Raw genomic sequence first — 8,994 nt, 5'->3', positions numbered from 1 at the left:
TTTGTGTTTTCACGGCTCATGTCTGAAAGACTTGGGTGAGGGAAACCATTGCTTTTTCAATGCTACTAAGTGCAACATTGGATTTGGTCATGGCTTTGCTAATTTCACTACAAAATGTAGACAACAGTCCAGACAATACTTCCGCTATGTTTGGCTTTAAGAGACCCCAAAATTTGTCACTACGCTTTATATCAGCATTAACCACAACCTCTCCCGACTTGACTGTTTCTGCTTTCTTAGTTGTTCTCCGCAACGTCTTGGGTGCCTGGGGGGCCATTCAAGTCTGATTTTTGAGGGACTACGTTAAGGCCCCTATTACGCATATTGCGCCCTGGGGCAGCTTTACTTTGGCCAGTAGACAAAGTGCCTTCCTGAGGTTGACTCATACCTCTAGTCAGTGATTTATCCATGGGGTCATCTGTACTGAGTACGATAGTTCCTCCAGCGTGGGAAACAAAGCTCCACCTATGCCCACAGCATTGGCAAAGAAAGAGTCAATAGTACCGTGTTTGGGGCCCCGGGTATGCTCACAGGACCTGCTTTACTTTTCCCCACATTGCCTTAATTATCTTAAATAACTTGGAGCACCTCTCACTTACAAAGGCAGATGATAAATCAATATCACAGGTAGCGACCAGGTACTCACATGAAATTGATTGATGTCCTTGTCCTTGTGCAACAAAATATCCATGGGTACTTTGTGGTTTGTTGAGTGATGTTGAGACGGCGGGGGTCAGCTCCAAGGGCCGTCGAATCAAAGGACCAAGGGACCAGGCCCAGCCCAGCCTCTGCCAGCTCCGGACGGGCGCAGACTGGCCCGCCCTGATGATGTACTATAGTGAAACTCTTCCACGATTTAAAGAAATTGCGTTTTTGAACTTCAAAAAGATTTCATCATATTTTTACATGATGTTTGCTGCATGGTTTACATGCCAAATATGTTCAAGTTTCGGGTCTTGCATGGGCTGTTAGAGGCTAGAGGGAAACTTGGTTCAGCCCTGGCTCACCCTGTTAATGTCTTGGCTCGTGCACCTCTAATCTATACTAACTGCTGTTTAACTTTGCTTTTTATGAAATGGTAGAGTTTCGGGGGGGCTAGTTGAATAGTCTCCAAAGTTAATGACTAGCACACGGCATAGATTTTACTGCACCCTGCTGTGTGCTTAATTGGCTCTTCATAGGAGAAACAACCGCCATCATTAGAAGTATTTTTAAACGCATGCATGTTTTGTTGGAGGGAACAGTCTGGTTTGTAGAGAGATTACCTTAATACATTGCATGCCCAGTGAAACAGTTCTTTCCTCATATTGTTTAGAATCTCTTCAGGTAATGTTTTAAGCTGATTTAGCTTCGCCTCATACTCTATTGTATCCCCTGCTTGACAACCGCCTCAGCAGAGGTTTGGTTGTATGGCTGCTTAACATTACTATCTGATAACTCTCAATTGCTCTCGCTGCGATCAATCATACACAGCACTTAACAGATTTGAACTCATGACCTTTGACAAATTAATACGTAATTAGAGTTCTACCGCGCACAGAACTGTAGGAGTCTCTGCCCAGAACATCTCCCGTGCTCCAAGGATGTGATTGTGCAGAACAGCTAGGGCCAGGAGGCCTTTAGCATCCCTCCTAAGATCACAGAAGACAGCTTCGGGAACATTACATTCCTTATTATAGGCAATTATTTCCTCATTTTGATCATCGTATCATTAACACGAGAAAATAATTCAGAATTTTTGAAAGTAAGGCAAGTTCCGCGACCACAAAGCCCTTGGATGTGGTAGGCGAGAAATACAGAGGCACAACTATTGGTTTTGCATTAGCATCATCACCTTTGCCATTTCTTTCAAAGCACAACCTAATTATCAGAAGCTCGCTGTACTATAAATACTCTCTTTCTTCAATTTGTATGGAGTCAGGCAAGGCAATTAATAGTCCTGCTCTTGGCTGATAGCGTTCAGATTTGATTGCTTTGGATATGCACACATCAAAATCGGAAACACCACAATCAGTTACAAACCAAGTATCATACAAATTAAAATAAGACCCTTTTGAAAACACTTTTAAAATTCCTTATTGAAATCTATTCTCTTTTAGAGACAGCAGAGGACCAAGTCCACTCCTGGAAAGGAGACGTCATGATATCTTGCTCCGATCATTTATTGTAATCAAAATCATTCCGGCAGTAGTCTAACTTCTGCTCTGTCCTTGCAATATTAGAGAGATGAACAACAATGAAAACTGAGGCTGAAGCCCCATGATCACACCCTGTGCTGTGCTGTGCTGGGTTGCTTGGAAGGGAGAGAACAGAAATGATCTCTCTCTATTTAGATATGAAACATTTCAGATGTCCAATTGAATTAGAGCACTTGAGGCAGCGTAGCTCCAGTGCAGACCTCCATGCACCATGGTGGAAAGGTGCATGCCTTACAGGGAGGAAGGCATATCTTTCTGCACACAATCAATCATCAGAGGCATATTCTTCATTCTATGTGTGCTATAGAATGCAAGACACATGGAAAGAGGAAGTAACAAGGAGATATGAAGATATTTCTCTTTGTTTCGCCTCTTTCAGGTAGGTGCACCGGTGTGATGGAAATCCAGGTTGACTGGCTTTAGTAATTCTATGTTTACATCAAAATACATGGATGTAAGCATGGTAACACCCGTAGTGTACCTATATAACGCCTAAATTATACAGTTTAAAGCAACTTAGTGCAGGGCGCTGCATTGCATAACTTTATTTTTGCCCAAACCACTCAAGGCGACACAAATCTGTCCTTGCAAGGCTTTGTAAATGTTGAGTATCATTTTGCGTTGGGACTGTGCCAAAAAAGGGATGCAACCCTGTTAGAAATGGGATTCCTGGTTGGCTGAGGTATGCCTTCAGGCCAGGCAGGAGCCAACACTAGTCAGGGTAAGATAGTTACATAATAAGATAACCTGTACCTACCCTCTGTTACCCTGGTACAGAGAAGTCAGATTTATCTGCAAAGGCTTTGTGTAAAGTTTTGTGCAACACACACACAATCCATACACCACACAAGGTTAAAAATATAGATTTATTTTTATGAATAAAACAAGACCAAAATGACCACAAACTGTAGAACGGAAATTAGAAATTTTTATAGAAGAAACCAAAAACAGTGCTTAGAAGTCATTAGCGCTAAAAGGTACATTTTGGTCGGGCTAGACTGGGGTATTTCCAAATTTCAGGCCGACCGCTATGGAGCTTAGGTTGGATACAGTTCCGAACAGGTCCCATTGAGTAAAGTTTCTCAAGCTGAGCGAAGTGCCCCGTTTGCGTGGGAGATGGTAACTGGGAGAAAGTAGAGGGTCGGTAGCGATGATGCTGCAGGCGCAAAGAGTCGGCGGGATGTTGCTGATGGCCTTGTGGTTCTGGGGGGCGATGCTTGCTGATCAAGGACACGATGCTGTGGTGGCATGTTCTGATCCTTCAAGGGCTCGGAGCAGTCCCACTGCGAACGGGCCTGTGCTCGGTCGGTCGGAAAGAACGCAAAAGTTTGATTTCATGGGCCCAGGAGCTGTAGGTGATAAAAGCAGCTGCAGAACCCACTTCTAAGGGTCTGAGCTTGGAGGGGACACCTCAGGCAAGGGTAGGACTCACAGAATGAAGAGTCAAGCAGCACCAGCGGAGTTGTAGAAAATCTTTTGTGTCCCTGAGACTTCAAAAAACAGGAGGCATGACAGCAATCCCTTAGATATCACTTGGAGGGAAGGCAAAGTCTAGCTCTCCTTCTAGCAGTGTAAGGGAGCAGCTACCTGGAGTGCATCAAGCAGAAAAACAGACCTTACAGAAAAGCAGTCATAGTGAGTCTTTTAAGCAGCTCTCAAGAACTTCTGACAGAGGTTCAGTTAAGGATCCAGAAGTGTCTGATTTTAGGGGGTCAGAGACCCAGGACTTACACCTAAACGTGCCTTTGATGTATGGGGTGTGTTAGAAATAGGGTTCTCTAGTTGGCAGATATTTGTACCTTTGTCCAAGTAGGAACCCTTCTTACTAGTCAGGGTAAGGGGCAGTGGCGTCACTAGGGTTGGTTTCACCTGGTGCGGGTAACTCATGGTGTCACCCCCTCACGACTTACCGCATGAACCTCCTCCGCTCCGAGTCGGCCAGTGGACACAGATGGCAAATAACGGAACCATACAGAATCCTTAGTAACATTTGTAAATGTAGATCCTATATTTACAAAGGCCATAGAAGAAAAATTATATTCAACAAGGTCGAAGGTATAAGTTTGTAAGAATTTAAGAACTAAGAATTACATAGAAAATATGTTACTGGCTTTTTTATTTTTATTTTAACATTAAACTTTAAATTTTACAGTTACAGGAGATAAGGTTGTAAACGTTCTGCATTGGGTTTGCACAATCAGAAACTGCCAGAATAGTATGCAACAGTACAGATTAGAATGTCACATTAAATCTAGACTAATCAGAATTTTCCTTTCCTGGCCTTTAAAGCTGCAAACTTGTTAATTAATTCATCAAAATCAACTCCTTTCGCCAAATCACTTTCACTTGATAATATTGCAAGATCAGAAAGCCTTGACTGTCCCATGGTAGATCGCAAAAAGTTCTTTATAAAGTTCAGCTTTGAAAAACTCCTCTCACATGAAGCCACAGAGACACAGATTGTAAGAAATAGTTGTAGGCTCATTGAGAGATATGGGAGAGATTCTAGGAAGTCCCATTCTGCTATGAATTTCAAAACGACCAATACTGACCAGTCTTTGGCTTCTACAAGATCAATCTCTGCTGCCTTCAGGTGCCTTCTCAGCCTTGGTATTTCCAATTAAAGCTCTCCCTCGGATAACTCATCATAGAAATTAGTCAATTTTGGAATGGACACCAGTAACTCTTCTTCAGTGGCATATATCAAACTCTTGGCTTGAACTGCCTCAAACATGGCTGCTACTTCCTTGATGACTCTTGATCTGATCTGGAGTTCAGATTGAAAACTATCAATACAATCAAGCATCGCCCTCTTGTTTTCTTCTTGCAGAGTTAGTCCAGCATCTCTTGTCTTCTCACCTGTCATCCTCTTCTTGAACCTGAGTCTGCTCTCTACTGAAATTCCATATTGGTCTGATTTTTAAAGCGCCTGTTCAATTGCGTGCTCCACTAGATGATTGCGCTGCTCGATGTACAGAAAAAGTCTTAGCGTCTCTAGCTTTTTTACCGCCTTGTTAAGAGTTAAGCCCTTAGTCTGAAGGTACAGCTGTGTAAGATTAACTTCTTCAAATACATCATATCAAAAGTAGAGGTAGCACAGAAACGTGAAATTCCAGACAGGAGGCAAAAGACCTCGGGCTGTACCTCTTGTGTCTAAATTTTCATCTGGATCACATAGAGCTTGAATTGCCGCCACACATTCATCACATTTTTCTTTCACTGTCTTTACTGCAGCATGATGAGCACTCCAGCTTGTTGCTGATAGTCACTGAGACTCTAGTGTGGTCCTTTAAAACATCCCATCGGTGAGTGGAAGCAGCAAAGAAGGAAAACATTGTCAAAAAAAGTCACACACATAGCATTTTCAGCAAAAGAGTGTTGGCCGCACAAGTTAAGCGAATGGTACACACATCCATTAAAAATAGCTTTCCTGATCTTTCTTTTCAAAATGGCCTGTACACCCTCATGGATTCCAGCCATAGTGGCAGCATTATCGTAACCTTGAGCGCGGCACATTATAATGTCGAGTCCATCACTTTCCAGATTTTTAAGAATATCAGAACTGAGGTCAACAGCTTTTTTCCCCTTTAAATGGAAAAATCCCAGAAACACTTCTCTTACTTCAATTTTCCTATTTTGGATTTTCACATATCTGATCACTTCGGACATTTGGTCAGTGTGTGATATGTCAGGTGTGCTATCGTACATGATCCCAAAATACCTGGCAGATTTTATATCCATGACAAGCTTCTTCTTCACATGATTTGCTAGGACATATATGAACTCCTTCTGAGTTTGTGGTGCAAGATAAGATACTGATGCTTTGAGTTTACATGTGCTTTGCTTTAATCTCATTAGGTACTATTTCAGCACTGGTTCATATTTAGAAAGCATCTCAACCACTTCAAGAAAGTTTCCTTTATTTAATGAAGATTCATCTTCATTGTGGCCCCGGAATGCCAGATTCTGCTTGGCAAGAAAAAATGTGATATCATGCAACCTGTGCAAAATGTCTCTCCACTTTTTCTTCTCTATGTCCATCAAAGCAATACTTTCGGCATCAATTGTTTCGTGCAGTCTAAGTCCTGCTGCCAATGTTTTCCATTTTTCAAGGCAATGTAAGTGCTCTTCGGATGTCTCATGATTATGCACTTTCGGGCTCAGTTTCCACCACATCTGAAATCCAGTCACAAATTTGGATGTTGTGTCTGTGGCATGATTAGCGGCAAAGAGTCGGCAGCAAAAACAATATAATTTCTCACTGACCAGTGAGTAACCCATCCATGATCGCAACACTTTCTCGCCATTTGGCATCACCTTGTAAAACCACTCTTTTGATAGCTGGAGAACATCTCCTTTTGCTTTTGGATCTTACCTTGTCGCAATTCTGAAAGGGCCATCTTTGTTCTGGAAAGAAGCACTACCTCTTTTGATGATTTCAACCCGCAAATGATCTGGAACTGGTATATTCTAAAAAAAAGCATCATCTAAAATATTCAAATTTTTCACCTTAACCTCATTCATCACCTCATTTACAGTATCATGGTTAGAGTCACTTTCAGTACTGTCTTCTGCTTCAAATTCATCCATTTGAATTTACATTCCTTGTTTTTCTGCTTCATTTTCTTCTATTTCAGCTCCTTCCTTTTCTGCAGAATGCATACTAGCATCAGAATCAGTGTTATCAATTGGTGGCTGAGGAACTGCGTCTTTTGATGAACCCTTACCCTGGCCATTATCTGGTCTCTTGACATATTGAAGCATGGATCCACGTAGCATTGAGACGGATTCATTTCTTTTCTTTTTTGCTTTTCTTTGCATCCACTTGGCCTCTTTGATGTATGTATACCATGTGGCATGATTGATATAATATCTCCTTGAACTATTATTATAAAAAAAAAGCGACTTTAAAAACCCCAACAAGCAACGACAAAAACAAAGCGTGTTTTTAAGCATGTGTAGTGGACGTGGGCTGATGAAACAGCGGGTCCAGTCAAATGTAGGATGTCAGTGTCACCTCTAGTACGAGTGGTTAGTGCAAATGATTTGGGAGGTTTTCATCTTGGACGTTTTGTGAGTTGCCCTGTGCCGTTGTTAATTTTTTTTGTTCTTATACTTGTCGCCTATTTTATCGATGGTAATAAGCCTGTAAAAGACGGAAGCCGGGATTGACTATTATTACCCACTGAACAAACATGCTCATTATTGCATTTTCTTTATAAGCATCATTAACAAACATGCTAAATAATACAGTACAACGGTTTAAGAATAAAGACAGGCACTGCAAATGAAAATATTGAATTCAGTAGAATGATTGATTATTTCGGCTTTATTAACCACAGTTGGGAATCATGGCATTTTTGCAAGCCTCTTGTAACGTGGCCATGCTGCATACCCTGTAGATTTTAGTAAAAATAGAATTCTGTCTTTAGGTGAAGCAAATCAAAAGTTAATAAAAACGAGTGAGAAGTAAGCATGGGCGGAAAATCCGTTTCGCTCGCGGATTTTGCGGATTTTTGGGAAATTCGCAATCCGCGAGATTTGCGAATTTCCCGCAAAATCCGCAAATTCGCACGCAGCGGATTTTTTTTGCGGCGCGCGGCGTTGGTGATACAATTTTTGCGGCGCGCGGCGTTTATCATCGTTTGCCGAGTTGTTTTTCTCGATAGTTTGCGAGTGCTGCGCCATTTTGGATCTTGCTGTGTGATCCCGCGGGAATTGGCGAGCGCGATTACGTCATCGCGGCTTGCCAGCGATAGTTTGTCAACGCGAGTACGGCGAGATCACGTCTCGCGGTACTTCGCAATTGCGAGATTTGAGATGCGGCGAGCGAAAATATAAAATTTGCAATTCTGCACAAGAAATCCACCAGCAAGCAGCATAAACCTTCTAGAAATGATGATTTTTATCTGAATAACTCCTTAGGTTGACATTTGCCTGCACTTTTTTAGCGAGGAGTCCATTTTGGGGAGGGGGGGAGGGGGGTGGGAGGAAGGAAGTGCCCCACAGTCTTCAACTTCCTGTTCCTGTTCAGCAGGCTCCTCCCAGTGCTTTGTCCATCTCCTGGTCACTTTTCATTTGGATCTGGAGCTGGAAGGATTACTTTTTGTGGATGCTGCTGGATATTTGGATTTGAGGCCTTTTTGACTTTCTTTGGATCACTGTTGGATTAGAAATTTTACAAGTAAGTTTGTTTGGGGCATTACAGTTGCTGCAACTAAAATTTTGGAATTTTCGATTTTTGGGCTGTTTTGGGGCCTTTTGCCCAGGGGTACTCAGTGGTGGGTGGACTGAGTCTTTCTGTGGGTTGTCTTGAACTTAAACATCATGGAGGTCATGGATGGATTGGGATTGTGCTGATTTTTCAGTGATTTTCGTTTTTTTGGGCTGTACTTGTGGCCTTTTCACCAGGGGTATTTGAGTCTAGCATGGGCCTAGTCTTTCTGTAGGTTGTCTTGAATTTAAACATCATGGAGGGCATGGATGGATATGGATTGTGCTGATTTTTCAGTCATTTTCGTTTTTTGGGGCTGTACTTGTGGCCTTTTCACCAGGGATATTTGAGTCTAGCATGGGCCTAGTCTTTCTGTGGGCTAGTTTGAACTTAAACATCATGGATGGCATGGATGGAATGGGATTGTGCTGATTTTGCAGTGTTTTTCGATTTTTGGGGGTGTTCATGGGGAGGGACAGGCCATGTGGCTGGTGGCCATTTTGAGTGCAGCTACAGGCACTGGCCATGTGCTGGCAGGCAAGTGGCCATTTTGAATGCAGGCTTTGTTGTTAGGCCCGCAAC

At 42.4% G+C, this 8,994-nt stretch overlaps 1 pseudogene; it reads right to left on the bottom strand.

The window, feature by feature from the left end:
- Nucleotides 1-5,474: 5,474 nt before the first annotated feature.
- LOC147659617 (uncharacterized) overlaps nucleotides 5,475-8,994 on the bottom strand; it is a 55,964-nt pseudogene continuing 52,444 nt past the window's right edge.

This window comes from Lissotriton vulgaris, unplaced genomic scaffold, assembly GCF_964263255.1.
Source record: "Lissotriton vulgaris unplaced genomic scaffold, aLisVul1.2 SCAFFOLD_914, whole genome shotgun sequence".
NCBI lineage: Eukaryota > Metazoa > Chordata > Amphibia > Caudata > Salamandridae > Lissotriton > Lissotriton vulgaris.
This window is presented reverse-complemented; position numbering and strand designations above follow the sequence as displayed.